At 41.7% G+C, this 12,861-nt stretch overlaps 1 protein-coding gene across 1 annotated transcript in view; it reads right to left on the bottom strand.

Annotated features, from left to right (window-relative positions):
• The window catches only part of LOC133377538 (tubulin polyglutamylase TTLL5-like), a 184,757-nt gene that overhangs the window by 87,210 nt on the left and 84,686 nt on the right, over positions 1-12,861 (bottom strand). The gene's annotated exons all lie outside the window — the stretch shown is intronic.

The following is a 12,861-nucleotide window of genomic DNA, read 5'->3' as shown; positions in this document are numbered from 1 at the left end:
CTCTAATGTTTGTTGGAAATGTAAACAACAAGAAGGATCTTTTTATCATATGTGGTGGTCATGTAAAAAGGCGAAATTATTCTGGGCACAGATAGGTAGGAAGATGCAAAAAATTTTAAAGATAAATATTCAGTCAAAACCAGAATTTTTTTTACTGGGTTTTATGGATAAACAAATAGAAAAGAAATATGGAAGAATATTATTATATATGATTACGGCAGCAAGATTATTATATGCACAAAAGTGGAAAATGGAATCAATACCAACAATGGAAGAATGGCTACTGAAATTAATGGACTTAGTAGAAATGGATAAATTGACGTGTTTACTTAGAGAAAAATCGACAGATACATTCCTTAAGGATTGGAAGCCTCTCTTAGACTTTTTGTCGAAAGATCAAAATAAAATGATGATACTGGGATTTGATGATTAATTAAGACAGCTTATGGAGAAAAGGGATTCTGTATGTACATATTAAGGGACAGGTTTGATGTATATTATATACTTATAGCTGATCTGTGACAAATCGGAAGTCAACCATTTTATTTTTATTTTTTGTTGTAGTATTGTTATGTTTTTTCTTACTTTGTTTTGTTTGTTTTTTGGAAAAATTTGAATAAAAATTATATATAAAAAAAAAAAAAAAAAAAAAAGGGGCTTAGGGGCTTCCCAGACTCATGGTCAGCATCTAGGGCCAAAGAACAACTCAAAGACTTGCAAAGATGGCACTGGCAGTCAAAGCCCTGAAAACTGCCACGGATGTCTCAAAGTCCTGCAAAGAGATGCTTCTACTCTCTTGTCACAAGCATTTCTGCTGTTACCCCCACTTCTGTAGGGATGGCAGCTTAAAAGGAGAGTTGCCACAGGGGCCTCAACCATTTTTTCCCCCAGAGAGAGGATATATCTTATTTGCCAACTTTTGAAGAGGTTTGGCCTTGGCAGGATTAATCATCCAGCTTTCCTCACTTTTTCAAAGGCCTCAGAGTACTGCCAGAGTTTTGGAGATACTGTCCCTAAGGGAAGGAGTATTTAGCTCCCTGGAGGGAGAGGGCATTTATTTCTGAACCTCCCTCAGGACCCCCAATTCTCCTTGTGCCTCTTTATTACATGGGGAAAAGGAATCCAATTTGCTGTGGGATCATCCTCTCCCACTTAATGCTAGAGAGTCTTACACTTTGGGAGCAATAAAATCCAGAACCCAAAGGGGAAAAAAGCACAGGCCACCTTCCCGATGTAAGATAGGGGATACTTCACTCATTCCATCCGAAGATGTGAGGAGTCTTGGAGATCTTCCTTACCATTGAGAAAGCTTGGCTCTGCCTTCTGCTGTTTGCTTGCTGAGGCCTTCAGTTCATTTATTTAATGGGTGTGTTTGCCCTGCATAAGAAGCACACAGAAAAATCCTAGTAGTGGTACTGCCCTATGGACCAGAGAAGGTAGCAATGACTCACAGCAGCCTGGCCTCTCTAGCATGAATGGTGCCAGTTGGCCTCCATATTAGTGCTATGGTGGGTGGTGCATTTGCCACCCTGCAGCACTGTTTCTGAGGGCCTGGTTTTTCAGTACATCACCAACTGCAGGAGGCAAGGTCAAAAAACAAAAGGAAAAGCCTTCATGAAAAAAGTCTCCTTGCCTTTCCTAGGATATCAGAAGGGAAAAGGAAGGAGAGGATGAGGTGAAATGAACAATAATTTGAACAGAACGCTAAATCGAGTTAAGGCTCTTAAGAGCACAAATTGAGCATCACCTTTAGGCTCATTATACAAAACCAGTCTGAGGATCAATGGGTGGCTCTTCCTCCAGGAGGCAGTGAAGTTGTTTGGCTCTGCCTATGGGCTCCAGTAGGACGCACCATCATGCAGGAGTTAAATGCCCCACAGGAGCCTCTGAAAAAATTAGCAGTGTGTGTGCATGGTCTCTGTGGAGGCAAAGAGGTCCAGAAACATACAAACCGGTGTAACAACTGTCTGAAGATTTGGAGGTTGAGAACTCCTGGACTGAAGTCTTGCTGAGTCAGTCAACCATCTAGTGGAACCCACCAGATACTCCACTCTGATAGATAGAAAGCATAAACAGGACCACATCCCCATTCTTCTGAATGTTTATAGGGTGACCTTTATCACGTTGAGTTCTAGTCATTTTATGCTTTGGCAGGACTCCAACTGAGATTAAGTCCCTGTGGCTCCTCCATGTGCTCTCCCATGTGAGCTCTCAATTGGACCATTGTTATTATGGTCCTGTCTAGTTCTGACAGACTCACTCCACATAACTGCTTATGTGGTTTCAAGCACAAGTCCAGTGCTAGGTAGATATGGTCTGTGCTCACCACCCTTCAGTTGTGTAAGGGATCCTATCTGGTGTTCATGTTCGTATCTATGTGCTGGAGTGGCAAAAGAATTTTTTGCAGATGTCTGGAGCAAAGACATGACTAGTGCACCATGTCCTAGCACAAGACCATCATGCCTAATATTTGAGCCAAGGTCATGATATTCACATTTTGCTGTCTTGACACTGACATTGCAAGCTGAAGGATCTTTTGTTTTTGTTTCTCTGTAAGGAACATTCCGTACTATGCAATGCCCAGGATCAGACCCAAGTGCTCCAGGCATTGCCTGGGAATCAGTGAGCTCTTTGACCAGCTCACAACATAGTCATGGGTCTAAAGGCATGACAACATGGCCTGGATATGTTGGTCAAACTCTTACCCCCTAGGATAAAGATGCTATCCAGGTACGGGAAGAGACACATGCCCTGCATCCTCAGGTGTACCACCAGTGTCACCAAGACCTTGGGAAACATTATTGGGGTAAGTTTTGGGCCAAAGGGTAATAAAATGTACTAAAAATGGCAACTGTTATAGGCTGAAATAATTCATATTCCCACCTCTGATAGGAATTTGAAAATATACCTTGGACATGTCAATGAATGCTACAAATTCCTGTTTATGTATGGAAGCCATAATGGATTTCAGCATTTCCACCCTGAAGCACTTCTGCCCAAGTACTGTAATTTGTTCATCCACTTCAGGTCCAGAATGGCTTACATATTCATTTGTCTTAGAAGCAAGAAAAATAATTACGTAGACCTGGACCATTTGTGGGAATGCGGCACTGATACAATGGTTTGAAATTCCATGTATTGAATCACAATCATGAAGCCTCAATGCTTTGCCTGGCCTTTGCCTGTGCAAGGAAATGTCATGCCTTCACTGGTCCAGGTTGGGGAGGGGAGGGCAGCTGGAGTGGTAGTGATCTACATGATTCTTTAAAGCCCTAAACTACTTAGGTCCCAAATATCTGAAAGACCGCCTCCCCTATAGACCCTCTCAGGTGTTGAGATCAGCAGAGGGGGAGTTCCACCCTTGGGGAGTTCCACTATCCTCAGAAGCTCAGGGGAAGGGGTGGTCTGGGAGAGGGCATTCTCTGTGGCAGCCCCTAAGCTATGGAACTCCCTCCTCACTGAGGTGCATCTGGCAACTTCATTGTACAACTTTCAGTAAATGCTGAAGTTGCACCTCTTTACCCTGGCCTTTGATGCCTGAGATGTATATTTTTATGACCCACCCTATTTTTGTGATGCTGTTTAGGTTGTTTTTAACTGTTTTAATTGTGTGTGTTAAAATTGTTGTAACCCACCTGAAACCTCTGGGTGAAGTACGGGGGATAATAATAATAATAATAATAATAATAATAATACATTATTTCCCTTCCAACCTTGAAGGTTCTTTTTCTGTGGCTTGGGACACATGAGTAGGGGGAAAGAAAGGGAGGAAATCAGTGTAAGAAAAAGGTGAACCAAAGCAAGTTCATGGCATGGTAAACGAAACCGAGCTATTGCCAATAATCAAGGCTGGTTCAGGGAAACCCTTCCTCTTGAAGAAGTTGCTGGCCCTGCATTCTGATCCAAGGGGAGGTGCTACCCAACAGGTTATCAAAATGCTCTCCAGGAGTTCAAGGAGAATATTCTCGTAACACAGACTACACTGCTGGAAATTAAGCCTGAAGCAGTTGACCAGAGCCAAGGGCAGTGGTCTAAAGGAGGAATGCTGCCATGCATGATGTAGGTTTGCCAAAATGTTAGCTGGCAAAGCTGAATACCGTGGACTGAAATAGCAGAAAAGGTGAAACAGTGAAAGGACTGTGCAAATAAAATCTAAATACTATCTGATTAAACAATTTCTAGATTCAATTGAAATTACTGGCACTATCATGTTCAGAAGAACTAGAATTTACCAGTTATTAAATTTACCAGCTTTTGGCAGAGTGGGCTTTTACTCAGTCCAAAGTAGCATCTCTGGATCTGTGCCAAGAGTACTGTAATACTGGCCTCTATGACTTGGGAAATACTTGGCACCTGAGTACTTTCTTTTTTCCCCTCTCCTCTTTCTTTTCCTTTCATAGAAAATCAGGCTTTGAAAACGAATGGGAAAACATATGGGAACTAAGTCAAAAGGAAAATGAAGGGTCATCCAGCTAAGAAGTTCAGTGCCTTCATTCCATCACATCAGGTCAGAGAAGACGTAGTAATGGCAGCAATGCTTATCCCCTGTGTGATTTGGATTAGCAGAATCACAGAGCACATAGCACCCTCTCTTTCAATTAGAGAAAGCCAAACAGTAAGGCGCACTGAACAGGAAGTAGCCCTGGATTTTGGACGCCAGCACATGCTCTGCACAGGGGCCCAGCCTGCTGGAACATTTTAATGAAAAATATGTGATGAGATTAGCATGAATGAAAGAGCTCCTGCTGCCATTTGGGGGTAAGAAGGAGGTCTCCCTAAAGATAATGCATGCCATAATTCCAAATTCAAAGTATTAAAACAAACACAAAGTACAGTAACAGCATAATCTCTGAAGAGTAAGTATACAATTCATCTATCAGTACATTGCATAAACTCCACTGAAACACACAAAAACTATAGAAAACTGTTCTATATATGGAATAATTGCTCTCACAGCTGCCATATGTACTATGTACAATTTGAGCTTGTCTTGGCCAGAAAATGATCATGTTAAATTTGAGACCAGTCTAAATATGCTAAGTATTCTTCTTCATAAAACATTTCCCAATGCGTGGTTTGGGTAACACTAGAGGAGGGGTATCCAATGTGCTGCCCTCCAGATGTTGTTGGACTAAAACACCCACATGCCTAACAACAGGCCAGGCTGGCTAGGGCTGATGGGAGTTGGAGTCCAACAATATTTGGAGGGCACTAGGTTTGGGAAGGATGGGCCAAGGCATCAATAATCTTCTCTGTCTTCCAGGAATGCTAGAGTGCTACAAAACAGGAGTTTATGCTTTCCTGGAAAAAGTTAAACTACACTATCAGATATATCTCCTACCCTATGTCTATCAGAACACAGAAGGCTCCTACAGCATGGATCCCTTTCTCTAGCTTAGCATTGTTATTTGTTGTTTATTATGTAAAAACAATACAAAATATGAAAGGCAGTCTGTAAACTCTGAAATTACATTAATCACATAAGCTTCACAACAACACTGTAGTAAAAAGGGAATTAATTCTAGATTCTCCATTAACACTACTGAATTAAACAGCACAGGTAGGCATTATCTACTTTCTCTCTGGCAGCATCTTGTGACAACATACATCACTACCTTAGTTCTAGTTCTGTTACACAGTCCCGGCTTAAAGACGAAAATCCACAGTGACATACTTTGTTCTATAGAGGAAAGTGAAGATTAAAAGAAGAGGGAGATTGAAATTATGAACCAGAGTAGCGTAGAGAGGAATGTAAACTGGTTTCCTATTCAAGTGTGACAAAGCCTAAGGCAGCCTTCCTCAACCTGGTGCCATCCAGATGCTTTGAACTACAACTCCTAGAATCCAACAGTACTGGCCATGCTAGCTGGGACTGATGGGAGCTGTAGCCCAAAACATCCAGAGGACACTAGGATGGGGAAGGATGGTCCAAGGCATCAATAATCTACCCAGTCTTTTCTCAGAAACCAACTCTGGCAGCCAGGTCCCAGAATTTTCAGGTCCCAGAATTTCTAACTTTCCAAGAAGTCAAGTTCTCCCTCAGTTAAGGCCATTTGGCTCTCCTTAACTTTCAAGCAATACAACAGTTAATATTTGTGAAATTCTTCATGTTTGGGAGACAAAAGTATTTGAACCCTCAGTAACAAATCTAAGCTGCAGAACTGAGAAAGCATTTGAAAAAACAGTAAGTATTAAATACTTGGGAAAAGATTTAGGGTGAGTCTCATGAGATACTTAGGAAAAGATTTAGAGTGACTCACTTCACAGGAAAAAGCAGCAGAAGAGCAAGAAAGGGCTTGTGCCAAAACAATTTTAAACAAAGTAGAACTAGGTTAAAGCCTTTTACAATCTTGGCTAATTATTTTCTTCCCTTCCCCCATCCACAAACACTAGCATGTGCACTAAAGAATGCAGCATATGAAGGTTGGGTTCAGAAACACTGCACAGGGCTGAGGCAAAAATACCTGGCAGCTGCTAAAACAAAACTTCAAAGACTCAGCTCACTTTGAAAACACATCAGGCAGGAGCCACTCTTCCCCCTCAGCTTTTCTAGGAGCCTGTGGGAAACTTAACCACTTCAGCATGGTTGGCAGCCTTCAGGTCCTTCCAGGCAGGTGATACAGTGAGAAAACTGAAGAACAACAGAAGCACCAAGCAACATGCCCCCCCATGTCTCTTCCCACAGGGAATATGTAGTACAGGGGCCATGGAGGCACAGCCTTGCAACCAGTACTAGATAAAACCCAGAAGTCAATAGGTCTGCCAAAAAAGATGCAGGTATGACAATAGGAGACAAGACAGGAACATTATACATTGCATGGTACAACATAGATTGCTGACATTTCTATGCACACAGTAGGGAACATTTTCCACTTTCATCCTTCAGGTTTACATAGTCTTTTCCACTTGTGACATGTTAACAGTAGGTCAGAACAGACAAAATGAGTTGCAAGGACAACTTTGATCGTACTAATTTCTGTATTACCTTGGATATAAAGCAAGTATAATCAAGCGTAGGAAATGCTGAACCTCCATTACATGTCAGTGTACATAGTAGGTCAGCTAAGTAAATGCTGAAAGATTCTCTCTGTCTCACTCTCTATCTTTAAAATGGGCAATATGTCATGGATGCGTAGGCAGTTTAATTCAAAAAAGAATCCAAGCAGCAAATTGAACAGCAAAACCCAGGGGCAGTATGTCTGATGCACAGCTGAAGGGATCAATTCTGTTACTGCTGGCTAGCCAGGAATATAAAATTGGAGGGTAGGGACTGAAAGAGCTTCTATGGATTATCTATGGGGTTTGGGTTTAACCCCCACAGGGATATTTTCCTACCCACATTAATTCCTATGGAAGTAGAAAAAAGAAGCTCCATATTCATGCTGACCAGTGAGGTGGGGACCACCAGCCTCACCGGCCAGCATGAACAGAACACACTGTCAGAGAAAGGACAGCACTGCTGCTGCCTCTCTCAGTTACAAGCAGAATTGGACAGCAGGTCGCTTGAGGTGAGTTATGCTTCTGCGTGCAGAAATCATGGAGTACTCTGCTTTTCCGAGCAGCCCTACTCAGTTTCTCATGACATCTCTACAAGATACTGACCAGTGTAATAGAGCAATTTGCGAGAGTGGATGAAATATGAAAACTATCCAGCTTAAACTCTATAAGCCCATAACCACGGCTTCAAATTTAATTAATTATTCAACACAGATGTTTCAAAATTCTTATAATCTACATAGATTCCTTGCTCAGCAATGGACTAACAGGACAGCCTTGGAAAAATTCATGTTTCCTATCTGTAAAATGTAAAGGTTAATGATTGTGAAAGAAAGCTTTAAAGCATTTTGCAAATTTAAAAGTCTATAAAAGATAGGTGGAGATAGGTGATGGCTGCTTAGATGCGTTAAGAATAGACATAAAGGATGATGATTATACATAAACATAATAACTCCATTATCATTACTATTGCCATTATTAAGCTTTATAATATAGCGAGTATTTACATCCCATTAACAATTCCTGCTTGACTCTTAATAGGATATAATTGCTTGATAACGCTGATATCAAGAAATTGAATATTAGTGTCGAAGATCACATTCTCAAAGTATCTACTTGTCACTGGTTATATATATCATTCCTAGCTTTTGATATACCTTCTCCCTGAATGGGTGTACTAGAGAACAAATGGGGCTTATGATGACAAAGCAACTCTAGTTGATTTAAGATGAACAGATTGACTTCTGCCATGAAAAAGCTTGGTATCAAGTTCTACACTTGTCTTTAGAGAAATCTGCCTGCCATAAAGCTTGCAAGAGAAGGGGGAAGAGGAGGAGAAAAATACTTTGGTGAGAAGGCAATGCTATCCTAGTTTACTGCATCCATTATAATGTGCACTGTACAGCTGCTTGCATCAAGATCAAATGAGATGTACATTGGCCAGGTGCAAACATCAGAGCTTTGAGATTCAAGTGCAGAGACATAACACTGCGGTTATGAAATTAGAGTAGAGAGCATTATAGTGAAAGCAGCTGAGGGAATATTCCCTAGAGAGCAACATAAAAATAACTGGAGCAAGCTCTATAGCTTTTGTTCAAGGAACATACTGAAGCTGACGTTGGGGAAGCTTAATTTTAGACCTTTTAAACAATAAAATCCCTACTAATTGACTAAAGTACCTGAGGCCACATGGCCCAGAAACAAAGGAGTTATTGTCAGAATAGGAATGACACACCTGAGTGCAAAATCGCCCTCTAAAATAGGAAGACGGATCTTCACAAATGTGCCAAGTAAGAGTATTTCTAGTGGGATTTCTTCAGCAAAATACCAGACCCATCTCATCCACAAATCTTTAACAGTTTGTACCCTCATTTATGACCCAGGGAATCAAACAATTTTGGCTTAGAGTTTTTTACTTAACAGCTTCAACTCTCTTCCCTACAAGCGTGCTTTATATGCCACTGATACCAGCAACTCCAAAGTTAAACTAGAAGCAGGACTGAAATAACATCAGAAAAATATGAGCGCTAGTTGGGATTGTAGAATGACATTTTAGTTGTCTTTTTCTAAGGTAGTCTAGATCCTCTATACCTTGATGGGCACAAAGCTAGTGTTTTATCTTACAAGAACATAAGAGTCCTGCTGAAACAGACAGAAGGCCCATGTAATCCAGCATCCTGTTATCACGGTGGCCAACCAGATGCCAATGGAAAGCATGAAAGCAAGACCCATTTGTTATTCCCTGCAACTGGCATTCAGAGGCACACTGCCTCAGACAGTGGAGGTAGAATACAGCCATCCTGGATTGTAGCCATTACTAGCCTTATCCTCCATGAATTTTTCTAACCCTCTTTTGAAGTTGGAGGTCATTGCTACATCTTGTGATAGCAAATTCTAAGTACTTCCATTAGCCTTTCATTAACATTCCAAAATCCAGCTTCAGTATTTTGAGAGAGTATTTCTAGTATTTTGAGAGAGGGGAAAAACTTTTCTCCACAACATGAATAATTTTATCATGCTCCTCCTCCTGTACTGGCCTTTTTTCTAAACTAAAAAGCCCAAAACATTGTCAACTCTCCTAATTTAAGTAGAACCCCCTTTTTAGAAAGGGTTGAAACCTAGCAATAGGAAACAGGGGCTATTCAGCATGAGCAGAGAAGAGCATTGATATAGTGAGCATAACGGAGACCTGGTGGAATGGAGAAAACCAGTGGGATACGGTTATCCCTGGATATAAACTATATTGGAAGGACAGGAAAGGACGTATTGGTGGCGGAGTCGCTCTATATGTGAAAGAAGGCATTGAATCCAGCAAGCTCGAAAACCCAAAAGAGGCGGACTCCTCCACAGAATCGTTGTGGGTGGTGATACCATGTCCCAGGAGGGATTTAATACTGGCAACGATCTATCGTCCCCCTGATTAAAATGCTCAGGGAGACCTGGAGATGAGATACGAAATTGAGGAAGCATCCAAACTAGGAAATGTGGTAGTAATGGGTGACTTCAACTACCCGGACATAGACTGGCCGCATATGTGTTCCTGTCATGACAAAGAAGCAAAATTTCTAGATATTCTAAATGACTATGCCCTAGACCAGTTGGTCATGGAACCAACCAGAGGGACGGCAACCCTGGACTTAATCCTCAGTGGGGTCCGGGACCTGGTGCAAGATGTAAGTGTTGTTGAACCGATTGGGAGCAGTGACCATACATGTAAATGGCCAATTGCCAAGAAAATCCAACACGGTCACATTTGACTTCAAAAGAGGAAACTTCACAAAAATGAGGGGATTGGTAAAAAGAAAGCTGAAAAACAAAGTCCAGAGGGCCACATCACTCAAAAATGCTTGGAAGTGGTTTAAAAACACTATATTAGAAGCTCAACTGGAATGCATACCACAGATCAGAAAAGGTACCGCCAGGGCCAAGAAGATGCCAGCATGGTTAACAAGCAAAGTCAAGGAAGCTTTTAGAGGCAAAAAGTCTTCCTTCAGAAAATGGAAGTCTTGTCCGAATGAAGAAAATAAAAAGGAACACAAACTCTGGCAAAAGAAATGCAAGAAGACAATAGGGGATGCTAAAAAAGAATTTGAGGAGCACATTGCTAAGAACATAAGAACCAACAACAAAAAATTCTATAAATGCATTCAAAGCAGGAGACCATCTAGGGAGGCGATTGGACCCTTGGATGATAAGGGAGTCAAAGGTGTACTAAAGAACGATAAGGAGATTGCAGAGAAGCTAAATGAATTCTTTGCATCTATCTTCACAGTGGAAGATATAGAACCTGAACTAACATTTGCAGGAAGAGATTCTGAGGAACTGAGACAAATAGTGGTAACGAGAGAGGAAGTTTTAGGCTTAATAGACAATATAAAAACTGACAAATCACCGGGCCCAGATGGCATCCACCCGAGAGTTCTCAAAGAACTCAAATGTGAAATTGCTGATCTGCTAACTAAAATATGTAACTTGTCCCTCGGGTCCTCCTCCGTGCCTGAGGACTGGAAAGTGGCAAATGTAACACCAATCTTCAAAAAGGGATCCAGAGGGGATCCCGGAAATTACAGGCCAGTTAGCTTAACTTCTGTCCCTGGAAAACTGGTAGAAAGTATTATTAAAGCTAGATTAACTAAGCACATAGAAGAACAAGCTTTGCTGAAGCAGAGCCAGCATGGCTTCTGCAAGGGAAAGTCCTGTCTCAGTAACCTATTAGAATTCTTTGAGGGTGTCAACAAGCATATAGATAGAGGTGATCCAGTGGACATAGTGTACTTAGACTTTCAAAAAGCGTTTGACAAGGTACCTCACCAAAGACTTCTGAGGAAGCAGTCATGGAATAAGAGGAGAGGTCCTCTTGTGGATAAGGAATTGGTTAAGAAGCACAAAGCAGAGAGTAGGAATAAACGGACAGTTCTCCCAATGGAGGGCTGTAGAAAGTGGAGTCCCTCAAGGATCGGTATTGGGACCTGTACTTTTCAACTTGTTCATTAATGACCTAGAATTAGGAGTGAGCAGTGAAGTGGCCAAGTTTGCTGACGATACTAAATTGTTCAGGGTTGTTAAAACAAAAAGGGATTGCGAAGAGCTCCAAAAACACCTCTCCAAACTGAGTGAATGGGTGGGAAAATGGCAAATGCAATTCAATATACACAAATGTAAAATTATGCATATTGGAGCAAAAAATCTGAATTTCACATATACGCTCATGGGGTCTGAACTGGCGGTGACTGACCAGGAGAGAGACCTTGGGGCTGTAGTGGACAGCACAATGAAAATGTCGACCCAGTGTGCAGCAGCTGTGAAAAAGGCAAATTCCATGCTAGCGATAATTAGGAAAGGTATTGAAAATAAAACAGCCGATATCATAATGCCATTGTATAAATCTATGGTGCGGCCGCATTTGGAATACTGTGTACAGTTCTGGTCGCCTCATCTCAAAAAGGATATTATGGAGTTGGAAAAGGTTTAGAGGAGGGCAACCAGAATGATCAAGGGGATGGAGCGACTCCCTTACGAGGAAAGGTTGCAGCATTTGGGCTTTTTAGTTTAGAGAAAAGGCGGGTCAGAGGAGACATGATAGAAGTGTATAACATTATGCATGGCATTGAGAAAGCGGATAGAGAAAAGTTCTTCTCCCTCTCTCATAATACTAGAACTCGTGGACATTCAAAGAAGCTGAATGTTGGAAGATTCAGGACAGACAAAAGGAAGTACTTCTTTACTCAGTGCATAGTCAAACTATGGAATTTGCTCCCACAAGATGCAGTAATGGCCAGCAACTTGGATGGCTTTAAAAGAAGATTAGACAATTTCATGGAGGACAGGGCTATCAATGGCTACTAGCCATGATGGCTGTGCTCTGCCACCCTAGTCAGAGGCAGTATGCTTCTGAAAACCAGTTGCCGGAAGCCTCAGGAGGGGAGAGTGTTCTTGCACTCGGGTCCTGCTTGCGGGCTTCCCCCAGGCACCTGGTTGGCCACTGTGAGAACAGGATGCTGGACTAGATGGGCCACTGGCCTGATCCAGCAGGCTCTTCTTATGTTCTTATGAGTATAAATGGTTTTCACTGGTAGTCATAAGTGGAAGACTGCGAATAATAACAGATAAGTTTGCACATCTCACACACAAGAGGGGAGGTAAGGAGAAGTGTTGGATGCTTTTCTATTAGACCTCCAATGCACTGGAAGTCTAGTTTTAACGTAGTTCTTCAAAGCTCTAGGGTTTTGCCAACGATAAATTAGCATAGGCTTTAGCGTTAAGGTACCAGAGGCATTGCCACTTAACAGAAGGGTTATTCTATCTTTAGCTGCCTTGTAGCCTGGCATTGTTTTCTCCTCTCTTGCGATGAAGGTTCTTGCAGGC

Source organism: Rhineura floridana, chromosome 2 (assembly GCF_030035675.1).
Source record: "Rhineura floridana isolate rRhiFlo1 chromosome 2, rRhiFlo1.hap2, whole genome shotgun sequence".
Classification (NCBI taxonomy): Eukaryota; Metazoa; Chordata; class Lepidosauria; order Squamata; family Rhineuridae; genus Rhineura; species Rhineura floridana.
Note: the sequence above shows the minus strand (reverse complement) of the source record. Positions and strands in the feature narration are given on the sequence as shown.